This window comes from Myotis myotis, unplaced genomic scaffold (assembly GCF_014108235.1).
Source record: "Myotis myotis isolate mMyoMyo1 unplaced genomic scaffold, mMyoMyo1.p scaffold_m19_p_17, whole genome shotgun sequence".
Lineage (NCBI taxonomy): Eukaryota > Metazoa > Chordata > Mammalia > Chiroptera > Vespertilionidae > Myotis > Myotis myotis.
The window spans coordinates 21,656,377-21,669,847 of NW_023416321.1; the positions used below are offsets into that span (position 1 = coordinate 21,656,377).

The window sequence follows — 13,471 nt, forward strand, 5'->3', positions numbered from 1 at the left end:
CCCAGGGCTTCGGCCGCGCAGCCATGTGGGGGGGCGGGGCGGGGGGCCTCGCCGGAGCGACACCGCGGTTCTGAGCTGGAGCCGTGCAGACGTCAGCCCCGAGCTCGAGTCCTGGTTCCTGTCTTTGGCGAGTTACTTGAAGTCCAAGCTTCAGTTCACTCTTCTTAAAACGGGAATAATAACTGCACCCACGTAGCGCTGTGAAGAGTCGACTGAGCGAGATCAAAAGCCCTTAGAACGAGCGGTACCTGGCACGCAGAGCGCACGGAACAAATGTTCTTCATTATTGTTGTTGTTGTTATTGCTGTGTTTCTTCAGAAATTCGTGCTGGTCCCACTCAAGGGAAAGGGCTAACAAGTACACGTTTTTGGAACAGCACGTGGCCCTCAAGCTGACTCCAAGCTGCTCTGAACCAGCGCGGAGTGGCAGACAGTGCTCCCCACGGCAGCCGCCACCATCTGCTTCCTTGTTGCTCCCACATTTGGTTGTAATTTAGCCGACGCGGGTCTGGGCCGCCACCAGACGGAGCTCTCCTGGGGGGGGGTGGGGGGGCGGGGGGAGTCCACCTCTTCCCAGTCACCTCCCCAGTTCCAGTGCCGGGCTCAGGAGGTGCGTGGCCCACAAGCGTTTGCTGACTTAACAAGTGAGCGAATGAGGTTTAAAGGGCCCAGAAAGCGTTCTCTCCTTCCTTCTCTAGACGGTAGCTGGTCTAACTATGCCGCCTTCTCGCTGAGCTGGCCCAGGGCAGCAGAGTTTAGATACCAAACATATTTACGGTCCCACCTTCCCTGAAGGTGACTTGCTCCGAGAGTCTCTCCCCCCAGGCTGTGAAGTGAGGATTTAACACATGCGCTTCCTCCCACCGCCTTCCCACAGACGGGCCGGCCTCTCTGTTAGTGTGAAAATCCCTATTCTGTCAGGTTACTTTCTCGGTCCCAGCACCAAGCAGCAGCGCTAATGTGAGGAAATCTGGAGACAGCCCTTCCAGGCCCAACTGTCGTGGATGGCCTGAGGGTCATAAACACCATGTCCCCTCCTCCTCTGGTGGCCCATTTACTAGGCGCACACTAACCAGAGGCCTTTCCACAGGCCAGACTTCCCGGCCCGGAGTCAGCGCCCATCAATAAACCCAACCACGGCTGCTTCCCCTCATCATGATGCCTTTCAAATGCAGACCCAGAGGATTTATGAGCAAGAAGAAATGTGTCACATCCCCCATCCAGGCTCACCGAGGGCCACTGGCACAGACCTTCCCTCCGAACACAGCCAAGCAATCCCAGAGGAAGACCGTGCTTCGCAGTGGCCTGGTGACTCACCCTCGCACACTGGGAACTCTTTGGAGGAAACTTCCCACCAGTTGTTTCCTTTGATGAAACATTTCTGGTCAACGACTCACAAAGGTGCCACAATGTTCTGACAGCCAGAGCCTGGTGCTGGCATTAGGTCTCAGGTTGCACAAGGCACGCTCCAGTATTCACTTGATTTTTATTTTTTTTTTAAACACAAGCTTCGCAAGTCTTGAAAATCAGAAAGTATGTGGTGGAGCGGTAGAATATAGAGGACTAAGCTGAGGTGCCCAAAGCAGGGTCCAGAAATGGGAAGGAAGAGGTTAGAATCCACTCCTTACCTTCGGAAAGTGCGCATCCCCAGCTCCCAGCCCTCTCCACCCCGATAAACAAGCCTTATCGGCCACCCACACCACTTCAGTTAGTAAAAGGGTTTAGGAATGTAAATCACACTGGAGTGAAGTGTGATCCTAATTTGCACTTAATCAAAGCCAATTAGAAGTACATTATTTACACAAAGCCCATGCATCTCAATTATGCCTAGCTGCAGCCTCAGACAGTTTGAATCCAGACCTTAATTCTGCTTAATTAGAGGAGTAAACATTTTCACTGAGTCAGTCCTCCGTCAGGTCTAGAGCCTATGGGTAAACTGAACCAAACACGCAGAGCTCCTCGCTCTCGAGGGCCAAGAAAGTGTAACTCACACTTGCTGGCAGAAAGCAGAGATAAGCACCATTCAGACCTGGGGGCTCCTCGCGCTGGACAAGCAGCCCTGGGTTCCCTCTTTTACACCTACTCAAGAGCATATTTGTTTCTCTCCCTTTTCCGTATTTTAGCCAGATAAACCCCACCTCGCCGGATGGGAAAGCAAAGGACCCCAATTCAGTTCTCAGCTGTCATGTTTCATTTCTCTGGTTCACGTGGTCCCTGGTGTACTCGGGTGAAGGCGGTTTCAGGGTAGCTGGATTGAGTCAGGAGGGAGCAGAAGAGGCCCCCAGGTCAGAGCTGGGCAGAGGACTGAGAACAGGGATTTAGGGCAACAAGGCTTCCAGAGTCTGCAGATCAGAGAGCCAGGAGGGGCCTTGGTGACCACAGCTTGAGAATGTCACTCACCCACCCATTCAGTGACTAGGGACTGGGCACTAAGCTGGGCGCCAGGAAAGCTGCCGCTGCCCTTGCTGGGGAGGCCCCAGGTCACTGTGCTAGGCCTTGCCTTGCCGGCCTGGGCAAGTCCCCTCTTCACTGTATTGGTGAGCAGGAGGGTAGGGCTCTCCCAGCAGAGACCCTGATGGCGCATCTGAAGGCTCCTCCTCTCCACGTTGACAACAGTCAGCATGGCCTTATGGGAACCAATAAATGGCCAGGATCATGCAGCCTAAATAACATCCTCCAATGCTCAGCCAGAGGAAGAAAAGAAGAGCAAAGCAAAGCAGAGATCAGCACGGCTCAGATCGTTACAGCAAAGGTACAATGAAAGGGACTTCAGGCTCTAACTCGAATTATAGTTCCCAAGCTCTAATCACTGAAAATCAATTGACTTTTTAAGCTTCATTTTGGTATACATCCCCTCTAAACCCGCGTGGCCATCCCTTTGTCACGGCTACCTCCCCCGAAGTAGGGGCAGAGCGGGAGAATGAAACAAATGCAATATAAAGTACTTGGCATGAAGCGGGTGCTTAACAAATATCCGTGGGATCAATAGTAGGAAATCAAGACTCATCAGGTTCCTTGGTGTTCTCACAGCCAAGTGGTCCCATTTGTATTAAAAACAAGTAAATAAAATGGTAAAATCTCCGAAAGGAAGAGGAAACACCATTGAACAGCCTAAAGGCCCAAATTGTTTTCAACACATAAAGTACAAAACGAAGTGACATAACATCACAGCTTCTAGTATTACAACATCACGGTATTAGTTACATATAAGGTGCCATGGGCTGCTTTATTTTGAATTTTAAGGGGGGAAATTACAAATATATATATTTCCAACAGTTAAAATACATTTTTAATTACACACTCAAGATCTCTACATTTCACTTATGAAAAATTTACCTCAATAAAAAAGGTTTAAGGCTGTGGCTGGGTAGCTCAGTTGGTTAGAGCATCACCCCGATATGCCAAGGTTGTGGTTTCAATCCCCAGTAAGGGCACATACAAGAAGCAACCAACAAATGCATCAATAGGTGGAACAACAAATTGATGTTTCTTTCTCTCTCTGTCTCTGTCTCTCTCACCCCTCTTTCCTCACGTTCTAAAAAATATCAATTTAAAAAGTAGCTTAAAAATTCACATTTTAGGTAGATCAAGGAATGACCAACTCATTAAACCATAATGGAAACAAAAATAATAGTGTTCAATTCTTCTCAAATGGAGGTATAGAAACTTCTGGAAAGGCTTAGTTAGCAGTGGTCTGTGTTGACAGGCTTCCTCGCTTTGCATTTGAACCAGCTCTTTTATTAACAAGGACCAAACATAACTGTCTATAACTTGGTCATTTAACATTGCTGGGGGCCGTCCTAGGTCAGGCCAGGGAATTTTTTCCCTTGCCTACACAGGAAGTCACGGCTATCTCAGAGTAAACCAACTCTAGTTCCCAAAAGAATTTGCCTTTGAACTCTTTCAGCACAACCCCAATGAACTGGCTTCTCTGTCCTTGCATATTCACCGAATGCCCTCCCACTTTTCCCAACCATCCAACTCTTCGAAGTTACTCATTGGGACCCTTGGGGAGAACTTCTCACTAAAGGTACAGCTCCTCCTCTGCCCCCTCTTCAGCTCCCAACCAGGAGGCTCAGTAAAGACTTCACATTGGCAAGATATCCCCAAAGAAGCAAGAAAGGGAATTTCACATTTATGAGGTTAGCTTTTTCTAGAGACCAATTTTATTTCAAACCTGAGACCAATTAGGGAGAAGGATAATAAAAGCATGTATGTATAGTCAGATGCTCTAACCCTGAGGTGCAGCCCCAAGGAAAGCATATATGGATGTGTTCACCAAGAAATCATACCAAATAATTCTTTTACAATTTAAAAAGCACTTTCTCATATATTATTTGATTTGCTATTATTAGATATTCACAAGAATCTAAGAGGCAGGTACACAGTAACTGATATGTCTAGGTTAGAGTTAGTCAATGTGGTCTTCTGAATCAAAATTCAGTGTTTGAAACAGTCTAAATGGAAATAGTTGATTAGCCCACTAACCATAGAAAAATGAGGAAAGAACATGAACAGAGAGTTTAAACATGTGAAATTTAAATATGAGAAAAGATGCTCAATGCCAGTCTAAGAGAAATGCAAATTAAGATGATAATGAAATATCACACTGGACCTATCTAATAGGCAAAAGTCTGAAAAATCTGTTATGATGATGTTTTGGAAAGGTATTGAGAAATAAGCACTGTCATATATTGTTGGTGGGAGTATAAATTAATATAGCAATTATTATGGAAAATCTGGCATCTATAATAATAAAAGTGTAATATGCTAATTAGACCACACATCCTTCCGGATGAAGCCAGAGCTGCGAGGGAAGCCTGGGTTCCAGGTGCCAGAGGGAAGCTGGTGCTGGCAGCTGGGGGAAGGAAGGCCTACTCTTGCACAAATTTCATGTATCGGGCCTCTAGTTAGATAATAAAATTACAAGTGCACATACCCTATAACTTGGGGATGTTACTGCTGAAAACTAATTGCACAGCTACAATTACACAAGTGCTCAAAGATGTAGGAAGATATTTACTTCAGCATTGTTTATAATGACAAAAGTTTGAAAAGCACCTGACAAGAGTTTGAAAAACACCTGTGTCTAACAATAGAGGTTCTAAATAAATTATGGTAAAACCCTACAATGAAAAACTATGTTGTCTCTGAAAATAATAAAATTCCCTAAATACTAAAAAAAAGGAAATATCTCCAGGACATATCGACATATAATCAAACTAAAGTACAAAAGAACGTGCATAGAACGGTGTCCTTTTGATGTCAAGGAAAATGGATGTTTGTATGTACACAGAATATCCTCAGAATGACACACAGGAAACTGGTAACAGCATTACCTTTGGGGATAGACTAGGAGATGGGGTGGGAGACTTCTCACCGTATACCATTTTGTGCCCAATTTTCTGTTTTAACTGCATGGTATGGTAACACCTATTTAAAAAGCTGAAATACCCTGGGAATAAAAATAAAGTAGGCTGATGAGTTGAGACTTGTTGGAAAAAGGTCTCTGATCTGTTAAAAGTTCAGATATACCCATATGGCTTCACCCATGCTGCCCAAATGAGCAGGCATGTTTGAGGAGAGCTGGCAGAACCCTCAGCTCTGGCACTGCCCATGTAAACATGAATCTGTCATAAGAACATATTTGCAGGGGCCACTTCTTCCTAAGTGTACACACACACACACACACACACACACACACGAATACCAATCTTTCATGTGACAACACCTTTTGTTTGAAGTTACAAGAATCTTTTCTGTCCATCATTTCATCAAATCATAACGCATTCCAAGGGAAGTACTTTGAAAACTTAAGTTACCCTTCAATTGGCAGAGTTGTGACTCAAACCTAGGTACCCGAATTCCAAATTAGATATTCCTTCTACCATGCCAACTACTGCACATGGCCTTCCAAAGATAAATCTGTGACGACTCTGTCCCCAGGCTGTGTTGATTAAGAGTAATAAGGTATGTATGTTCCCCATACAACTTCCTGGATTCAGTGGCATCTCAGAGCCTCCTGAACGTTAGCAAACGCTAACCACCTTTCTCTGGATATCCAGGGCGCTCGAGTGTAAAGTAGGCAGCGTAGACTATAAGAATTTTGATCCTTTACAGCTCAACTCTTCAATGAAATAGAGGCTTTCTTGAGTTCTGCTGACAGCGAGGAGAGAACCACCCCAGAGATGAACATTTAACAAAAAAGAAGTATTCATAACTAGGAGCCAAGCTCCATAAAGAGTTAATGTAGAGAGAGACCGAGAAGAGGACAAAGGATGAGTCAAAGAAGGCCTAGCAAACTCCCGTGGTCACACTCACCCAGCCAGCATGGAGCAGCCAAGCCCAGCTTGGCTTGTGGTTACCTGCCTGGCTTTTTTTTTTTTTTTTTTTACTCAAGCAGAGGGATCAGTGCCACCTCACCATGGAGGCCCAATGGCTTGGCCCACTATTTTAAACACGGTTTGTGGTCTATACCAAGATGGATTGAACAACTCTGTATCCTCCAAGGGACTGCGATAGAATGTAACATATGCTTATCCCAATGGCAAGGATGGGGATAAGTGAACAGACATTGGACCACATCAACAGCAGGCCCAAATTTTTTCTCAAAATATCCTCTGCGAGGCCCCAGGGAAAAGTTTGCAAAATACTAACAGTGGACAGTGGATCTCTTAGCAACAATAGGCGAGGCAGGAGCTGCCATTCAAGAAGATCCCAAGTGACGAAGAATGGAATTCCCTATGGGTTCACAGATCTCCCCACAAAGGAATCACTAACTGAGGAAAAGAAATAAGCAAAAGCTTCTATTCTGTTAAGTGTGCCAGTCCTACTTCGCCTCCCTTTTTAAAAAAAACAACAGCTCTTTTGAGATATAGTTCTCTTAGCACACATTTCCCCCATTTAAAGGGTACAATTCAACAGATTTTAGTATATTCATAGAGTGCGCAACCGTCACCACAATCTAATAAGAACATTTTAATTATCCCTGTACCTCGTAGCCATCACTTCCCAAACTTTCCATATCCCCAGCCCTAGGCAACCAGTCATCTACTTTCTGTCCCTCTGGATTTGCCTACTCTGAAAATCTCACATAAATGGAATCATACAATTTCTGGTCGTTTGTAACTTGCTTCTTTCAGTCACCAATGTTTTCAAGGTTCATCTATGTTGTAGCATGGATACGAACTTCATTCCTTTTTATGGCTAACATCCCATTGTACGGACATGCTACACTTTGTTTATCCATTCATCTATTGATGGTTACTGGTTGTTTCCATCTTTTAGCTATTGTGAAGGCTGCTGCAATGAACACTGGCATTCAAGAATCCGTTAGAGTCCCTGCTTTCAATTACTTTTGGGTATATATTGACAGATAGCTGTCTCCATTTCTAGGGTATGAATAGCTATTAATTATTATTTGGGATTAATACTGTCATGACAGTTGTGTACAAGCTTTCGTGTGGACATGTTTTCATTTCTCTTGGGTATATACCTAGGTGTACAACTGCTGGATCATATTGTAACTCTGTATTTAACTATTTGAGGAACTGCCAGACAGTTTGTCAAAGGAGCTGCGCTATTTTATATTTCCAAAGGTAGTGTATGAGGACTCCAATTTCTCTACATCTCCATATTTACTATTATCTATCTTTTTGAATATAGCCATCCTGATGGGTGGAGAGTTGTATTTCCCTGATTGATAGTAACACTTGCGTACCTTTTCATGTGATTATTGGCTATTTGCATATCTTCTTTGGAGAATTGTCTATTCAGATCCTTTGCCCATTTTAAAATGGGGTTAAATTTCCCATTTCATTATTGAGTGGCAATAGTTACTTATATAGTCTAGATACAAGTCAGAGATCAGATATATGATTTGCAAAATTTTTTTTCCATTCTGTCAGTTGTCTTTTCACTTTTGCAATATTGTCTTTAGAAGCACAAAAGATTTAAATTTTAATGATGTCCAGCTTCTCTATTTTTCATTTTGTGTTTTTAATATCACATCTAAGAAACCACTGCTGAATCGAAGATCACAAATATATATACCTATGTTTTCTTCTAAAAGTGATATAGCTTTAGCTCTTATGTTTACGTCTTTGATCCATTTGGAGTTAGGTTTTATACATGATATTCTTTTTCATGCTGACATATAACTGTCCCATCACCATTTGTTGAAAAGACTCTTTCCCCAAAGAATTGTCTTGGCATCCTTGTTGAAAATCAATTGACCATAAATGTGAAGGTTTATTTCTGGACTCTCAATTCTATTCCATTATCTATATATGTCTATCCGTATACCAGTACAGTGTCTTGATTACTGCAACTTAGCAAATTTTAAAATTGGGAAAATTGAAGCCTGTAACTTTGTTCTTTTTTTCCTCAATATTGTTTTGGCTAATCTGCATACTTTGAATCTAGATATGAATTTTAGGAGCGTCTGTTCAATTTCTGCAGAGAAGTTGGCTGGGATTTTATAAGGATTTTATTGAATAATGTAGATGAATTTGGGAGTGCTGTCATTTTAACAATATTATGTTTCAATCCATAATATGTCTTTCCATTTATTTCAATCTTCTGTAATTCCTTTCAACACTTTGTATTTTTCAGAGAATGAAATTTGCACTTCTTTTGTTAAATTTATTCCTAAATGTTTTTATTTTTTTATGCTAATATAAAATAAATGGAATTGTTTCCTCAGTCCCATTTTTTATTTGCGCATGACTACTGTATAGAAATACAAGTGATTTTTGTGTATTGTTCTTACATTCCGCATCGTTGGTGAATGAGTTGCCTTTTACAATTGTTCCTAAGGTTCTTTAAAAAAATTACTACTGTGGCGGCTTTGTACGGAATCAACTTAGCTAAAGTGGAACTACATTTCCCAACATGTCCTTCCCTGCAAGATTGTGAGTTAGGGTTGGCTGTAAGAAAAATGTATGTGAGAAGGTGGAAATGCAGCAGCAATCATCCTCTGATGGTTAAGTGCCAGGCCCATCACACTGTGGCAGCTTGTACCCACGGCTGCTCATCCTACCAGGCCTGCATACCCACCAGCTGCCCAGACATCATCCTTCCGATTCTCCGAGTCCTGGGCCGAGGGCACGGGCAGCTCTGCAGTGAGGAGTGCCAGCTCCTGCTGCAGGTCCCCATGTTATCCAGGCTGATCGCACTGAGAAACCAACATGGATTCCAGTTTGCCTCATGGGGTAGAGTTTGTCCTTTCCTTCTGCCCCTGAAAGGGAGCTGTTTTTCTCAACATCAGCCCTGATACATACAGTAGGTCCTCAGGTTACGTGGGAGATCCGTTCCTACGGTGCAACGAAATGCGATTTTCGCCGTAAGTCGGAACCCACCTACATAAGCACCTACGTCGCTCACATGGAGCACAGACAGAGCAGTGAAACAGTAAAAAAAATTTAAAAGAAAGATAATTCCTGACCTTTACTTGTGGTAAATAAATAATAAAAAACATAAAGCACATATGTACATACGTCGAAATGAAGGAACTTTTTTAAAAAAATAAATAAATGGGAGATGGCGACGTAAACACGAAATGATGTACGTCAAGTCTGACATAACCCGAGGACTGTCTGTACTCAGGCCCAACTCGATACTCAAAGGCCACAGACTTCTTCAGCAGCTACCGAACCATAGGAGGTCACATAGAGGTCCAATCCCTATAATGAATCGCTCATTCAATACCAGTGGTTTTGCCTCTGGGATCAAAACCTATGCTTCCTTGAGTGTGTGTGGGGGGGAGGTTGGGGGTTAATGGGGGGGATGAGGACACATTTGTAATACCTTAACTAATAATAAAAAAAATAAAACAAATAAACAAACAAACAAACAAAAAAAACAACCTATGCTTCTTATGTTCTTCTAAATGATACCACTCTGGTGCGGGATGCTAATAGGGGAGACTGAACATTTGTCAAGGCGAGGGGTGTATGGGAGCTCTCTGTGGCATCCTTTCCATTTTCCTGTGGACCTAAAACGTCTCTAAAAAATTAAGTCTACAAAAATATAAACTTTTAAAAGGATAAATACTGTATGATTCCACTTATTTGAAATATCTAAAGTGATCAACCTCAGAAGCAGAAAGTAGAGTTTGGTTACCAGGGGGCTGGAGAGGGAGGGAGAAAGGGGAGTTGTTGGTCAATGGCTACAAATTTCAGTTTTGTAAGATGAAAAAGAAATCTAGAGATCTGTTGCACGGTCATATGCATGAAGCCAATAATACTGCGCTGTGCATTTAAAAATAGTTAAGGTGGTAAACTTTGTTATATGTTGCTGTTGTTTTTACCAGAAAAAAATAATAATTTGAAATGGGTAAAGGGAAAGCAAAAGAAAACTAAAAAATGTGGCGGTGGTGGTGATATGGAAGGAGAGGGTAGACAGACAGATGACATTATCATTTACTCTATAATTTTAACTTCCCAACTGGAACAAGGATATGCCTCGAAAATAGACTCTCTGTCTTTCATGTCTGAAGAGCCAAGAGAATCTTTCATTAATGAAAGTACTGAATGAATAAATGAATGAATGAATTAATGAATGCAGAACAGGCAGGGGAGGAACCAGTACAGGTGTGAACTGTCCCTAAGATCAAATATGACCCGGAAACCTGTATCTTCACTGAACGACAGAAGGTCTGTGGTCCGAGTGACATTACAAGTGAGTGACAGTTTCTCTCCCGGCACAAGATGTAGGACATGATGTTAAATATTCAAGAGATACATGACCTAGTTTTGGGGGCTGGGGGTGTTGGGTTTTCAGTGAGCTCCGAGCATCCACGGGCCTATATAGGACAGGTGCGTGGACAACAAGGGAACGAAACTAAGGGAGCAGAGTCTTTCACTCTGTGGTCATGTTTCAGGTCAAACCGTCCTTTCTTACACAGCCCTTCCTGGCTATGCTCTGGAAAATTCCATGTGTCACCTCCTCGCCACCACCCTCGAGTTCAGGGTCAGACTGTAAGCCTATGGGCATCTCATGCTTCTTGCCAAGGATAACACTTTTTTTGGCAACATGGCATTCATTCATTTATGTATTTATTTATTTATTCATTCATTCATTCGTTCATTCACTTACTCACTCATTAACCAGGGCTCAATGCTGGGAATTCAAAGATAAGTAAGTCATGGTCCCTACCATTATAGCTATTGGTAAGGACCCTGAGTATTTTGGAGGGATCAGTTAGTCTCTTGTTTAACTTTCTAAAGAAATAAAAGGCTTGGTATTAGGACTTATTATCTTTTAAGTTACCAACCACTGTGGCAACTTTAAAAATTAACTTTAGAGTGGGGACAAGAGGGAAAAAAACACCTTGTTTTGGGAATTCTGGCTTTAGCAAGAAAATATGGGGCGGCCCCATTTGGATGTATCTCTGGCCAGAGATAGCTAATCTCTGGCAGTGGATGATGTGCGTGTGTGAGGACACTGTTTATGCTAGCTTTTCTGCAATTTACAAATCGAAACAAATAATGGTGGAGACATTTGCAACTATGGAAAAAGGGTGTTTACAAAGTGGGAGAAAATAGACTAAATAGGCTTAGATTACAGAAAGTTTCTAACACGGCACGGCACGGGATGGGACCGGCTCCACAGCAGCACAAGGTGCAAAGGGCGATGAGTCACACTTATTGTAGCAATTAGATCTTTTAACAGATTTCCTAAATATGTCAGTTTCTGAAAACAGTGTCTACGTGCAAGGTCATCTTGGTAAACCCTGGGGACACTGGAGAGGGAAATTTTCCTAGGCCTCTTGTTTCACCTCTCCGCCCTTAGATATAGCTTCTCAGATACCAGGTCTGGGTTTAGTGTTAAATCATTCAAGCTCGAGGTGCTGCTCACACTTTCCTTTGGAAACTAATTCTCCTTTCCCAGACCTTTCCTTAAATGGCATTGCTCACAGCGAGTTTCCTTGTGACAAGCATGAAGCATGCAAGAAAGATCTCTATTAAAAATCCACACACCAGTCATTTTCTTTGTCTACTAATGGGCCTAGCGCGCTCCCTCCCTCTCTCTCTCTCTCTCTCTCTCTCTCTCTCTCTCTCTCTCTCTCTCTCTCTCTCTCTCTCTCTTCTTCCATCCCTCTTTGTTTCTCTCTCTGTCTCCCTTCCTCCCACTCCCCGCTCATGATTTTTACTAGTAAAACTATTTATGTCTTTACCTATTGCATACCTTCTCTTCTTAGTGCTGAATATCATATCTGACTCCCTAAAGATTAGAGTAAAAATGAGGTCAAATCCCAAACTACAATCCTTCATTTGCTATTTTGGTTGTTACAGAAGTATTCATATGAAAAAAAAAAACCACAAAAAACCCACGAACAAACATAAAATGGCTTGTTAATGATCAAAAGGGGCCTGTCTGCCTACAATAGATATAATTTTAATGAAAGTGACGACAAGTTTCCCCCTGTTGAAACTGACCCTGACTCCAGCGCTTTCATATGGATTTCATAACTTTATAAAAACAATAATCAAACAGCAACTCATTAGAGAAGAGGAAGGGAAACAGCTTAGTCTCCATGAAAGGTGACGCTGGGTTTTCAGAAAATAAAGACATTTGTCTTTTCGGGGGAAGGCGGGAGGATAACTATTCCCGAGCTCAGTTAGCAAGAGAAGGCTTCAGTTCACAAGTGGGTATTACAAAAATAGAATAGTCAACGGTTTTTTTAGGATAAAGGCAGGGACCGTGATCATTTCCTCTTTCTCACTCAAAGCCCAAGATAGCTCTGCACACCCAATCACTGGGAAATACACTACTTGATGGGAAAAAGAGCGCTGATTTTGTGCAGTGAGATCTTGCAGTTCATTTCTTTATCAAATGAGCTTGTTGCCATAAGTTTAGGCATGAATTGGCAATCCTTGCTTAAAGTCAACATGAACTGAAGCCAAGACAAGATTGTAGAAACCAGGTCCACAGAAGCAGAAATTTAGTCTAGAATATTTTCCAAGGAAAATGTTGATTAGACCTTTTTCTTCCTTGTACAAGCGGGAAAGAATGGAACAGTTATCTATTATTTATCAGGCACTATGCTATGTTATAAACAGTATCTCATTTAATCCTCAAAATATTCCAGTGAGGTTAACTCATGTTAAGTAACTTAGATAAGGTTCCATAGACAATTTTTAAAAAAGGAAGAATGGAACCCAGGGCTGCCTGCCTCCAAAGATTATACCATCCCTCTACAAGATAGTTTCTTTTTATCCTATTTCTAATATCTTTCATATTTTTAAAAAATATTTTTTATTGATTTTAGAGAGGAAAGGAGAGGTAGAGAGAGATAGAAACAGCAATGATGAGAGAGAATCACTGATCATCTGCCTCCTGCATGGCCCCACTGGGAACTGAGCCCACAACCCAGGCATGTGCCCTGACCGGGAATCGAACCGTGATCTCCCGGTTCATAGGTGGATGCTCAATCACTGAGCCATGCAGGTCGGGCTCTTTCATATTTT

At 42.5% G+C, this 13,471-nt stretch overlaps 1 protein-coding gene and 1 long non-coding RNA gene across 13 annotated transcripts in view; both read right to left on the reverse strand.

Moving 5' to 3' along the window:
• The window catches only part of BCAS3 (BCAS3 microtubule associated cell migration factor), a 473,254-nt gene that overhangs the window by 82,994 nt on the left and 376,789 nt on the right, over nt 1-13,471 (reverse strand). The gene's annotated exons all lie outside the window — the stretch shown is intronic.
• LOC118671658 overlaps nt 1-13,471 on the reverse strand; it is a 55,791-nt gene that overhangs the window by 25,494 nt on the left and 16,826 nt on the right. The window contains exon 2 of the long non-coding RNA XR_004972801.1: nt 5,339-5,454. This is a non-coding gene — a long non-coding RNA (uncharacterized LOC118671658). The remainder of the gene's footprint in view (nt 1-5,338; nt 5,455-13,471) is intronic.